This window comes from Fukomys damarensis, unplaced genomic scaffold (assembly GCF_012274545.1).
Source record: "Fukomys damarensis isolate Sample0158 unplaced genomic scaffold, DMR_v1.0_HiC HiC_scaffold_3, whole genome shotgun sequence".
Taxonomy (NCBI): domain Eukaryota; kingdom Metazoa; phylum Chordata; class Mammalia; order Rodentia; family Bathyergidae; genus Fukomys; species Fukomys damarensis.
In genome coordinates this window covers 40,604,101-40,607,143 of record NW_022900915.1, presented here as the reverse complement: position 1 = coordinate 40,607,143, position 3,043 = coordinate 40,604,101, and positions in this window count along the sequence as shown.

Sequence of the window (3,043 nt, the reverse complement as noted above, 5' to 3'; positions counted from 1 at the left end):
TTAAATTTGCTTTCCATCAGTTCTCCGAGTCTTGTATAAAATATTTCATTTTGTAAGTTAGGCTGATAACTTCATTTCACATTTCTGCCTGCTTTGCTGCTTTTAAGATTATTTCAGACACTGGTGTGTTGGTGTTTACCTGTATTCCTAACACTGGGAGGCCAAGGCAGGAGAATAGCAAGTTTCAGCCCAGTCTGGGCGACTTAGCGACCTAGTGAGAGGTTGTTTCAAAGTTAAATGAAAAAAAAGAAAGGAAGAGAAAGACAGACATAGGTCATTGCAAAGACTTTGTGTTTTAATTTTAATCCTACACAAAATAAATTAAAAAAGAACCTTATTATAATGACATGGTAGTAAAATAATTTGATTCCAAAATATATATTTTATCTTTGACTTTCTGAAAAATGAAGGATGAGGGCACGTACTCTACTTAGTGTCAATTCCTTAAAAGAAATGTTTGGATTTTCAAATGAAATGCTTGTTAAAGTATGTCTGGCCTACAAATATGAAGAGTATTTGGCATAACATTACAACATAGCGCTAAATAGTTGTAGTTTTACTTAGATAATTGAGTAAGTCAGTTTTGTGCACAACATGTGACTGAATATGTACCGATCATAAATTTGATCTACTTTTCTTGGGCTGGAGATTTGACTCAGTGGCACTGCGGCTGCTCAAGAGGTTCCTGAGTTTGGTCCCTGGAACCAAGAAAAAAGAAAAAAATAACAAGAAATTGGAACTAATTTATTTTCAAAGTGAGGTTCATTAACATTTAATTGAATGATAAAATTATCCTTGGACTTTAACTTTCATTCACAAAGTCTTTTTCCTCCAACATTTGCATTATAGTAGTTGGACCATGAAATATGGAAAACCTGGTAACAAAAATGTGAAGCCCAAAATTCATTACCACTCCCTTAGAATATATTTGGAAAATGAAGTCTGATTCTTGAAACTGCAGAGAGGAAATCTTTCATATAGTTCAATCCTTTTTGTCAGACAATTTTGAAATATCTGCATGCCCAGTGTGCTCATAAGTTTTCCTTTGCTCTTATAAAAATCCCCTTTCCTTAGAAGAGTGTAATTTATTTGCCTCCCCGTTTCAGAGGTTTTCTTTCCTGGTCACGGGGCTCCATTCACATGAAGGCAGCCAGAATAGGGAGATGGAGCAAGAGGCCGAGGACAAGATTGTCAAGGGCACGCCAACAATAGCCTATCTCTTTCAACTGGTCGCATCTCCCCAAGTTTCTACTTCTTCCAGATACTGTTTGAAATTGTGAATCTGTCAACAGATCAACTCATTGATGATGTGAAAGCCTTGCTGATCCAGTCACCTCCTACAAGTCCCTCCTCCAAACATGGCTGCCTGGGAACCAAGTCATCTTTGCAGTAGCCTCTGGGAAGCAGTTATCCTCTAAACCATAATGCCCACTGTCCACTTCCTATGAAACATCACAGGAGACAGTAGACAAAGTTAGGATTTCCTATTTCCAGACAACGCCTGGGATCGGGAGTGTTCGGAAGACTTTTTTCTGAAGTGGTTGGTGAAGGAGGGATTCCTTACCCTGAATAGCATGGGAGAGATGGATATACAACCTTTGACAATGGACAGATAGGGTTGGCAGCAGCATTGTCAGCATACAGACTTACACTCAAATCTTTGCATAATGCATGAGCCATACAACACTCACAGCCAAATGAGTGTAGCCTCTTTTCATTTGCTTAATAGTAGAGCATTTTATATGTTCTATGCATTATGCTTACCTGTGGAAAATATTTTGGCTATTTCCAGATTTGTATTTTGATGCATACTAAAGTTACAAAAGATTTTAAAGAGTTTTTGCTTTATTGTGCACATGGTTTTTAATTTACTACATAGGGAAGTACCCACAAGTGAAATTCCTTGATCGTCTGTCAAGATTTAACTTTTTAAGAAGCCAATAAACTGTGTCATAAAATGGCTATATGATTTTACATTTCTGCCAGCAGTGCTTCAGAGTTTCAATTTTTCAGCTTGCTCACCACAAACCACAGACTGTAGAATCTTCATAAGACCGTTCTAGTGGATGTGTAATCATACCACAGTGTAGTTTTAACTTTTTCCTTAGTGAGAGAAAAAAGTGGGATACATGCATAAATGAGATAGTGATGTTATAGCAAAGACTATATTAGTCCTCTTTTATTAAGAAAGAACAATAAAGATTTTACAAAGCCTCGGGCTAGCATAAAAACAAAAATGTGTACTAGGAATTGAAGCAAACGTTTAGAGCACAACTTAAACAGCTGAGAAGGCTTTGAAAAGAGAGGCTTACAGGTAGAAAAATCTTTATCTGAAAGAAAGGCTTCCTCTGTCAGGTTGGTTTACTCTGCTTTAAAAATTGCTCACATAATCATAATGATGCAAATTTTGTTGATGTGTTTTTTAGCTTTAAAATTTCCGAAATTCCAAAGCATTTTGAAACTGATTCGAACTACAAAATCAGATGTAAATTCCACCATGATGCCAATGGGTGAACTCAACACTAATTCTTTCCCCATAGATGATTTAAAATGTTTTGATCTGCTCTTTCCTAGAAATAAAGCAAAATAAGGTAAAGGGAGATGGGGCTATGTAATAATGATAGGGGTACCTTTTGCACAATTTTCATTAAACAATGAAACATATGGCTCTTTCTTGGTAGGAAATGGACTTTTCCTTTGCTCCAAACTATAGCCTTCCTGTGCTCACTTCGGCAGCACATATACAAACTATAGTCTTCCTCTGACAAGAAGAAGAGGAGAAAGCGGCAGCTCTTCTTGAGAGATTCCAGACCATGGAAAGAAATTGCTTTAGAGTTCCTACATATCTTGTTTCTTTAATGCTCACAGTAAACTTGATAGAAAAATATCTATCTCTTGATAGAAGAGCAAACTGGTTTTTAGCTTAAAATTTATGCGACTAAGCCAGGCTCTTCCTAAAGAATTTGCAATGTGAGATCTAGTTTTTTGTATACTTACCATGAAAATCTATTTATTATAACTTCAATACAAACATTTTTCACAT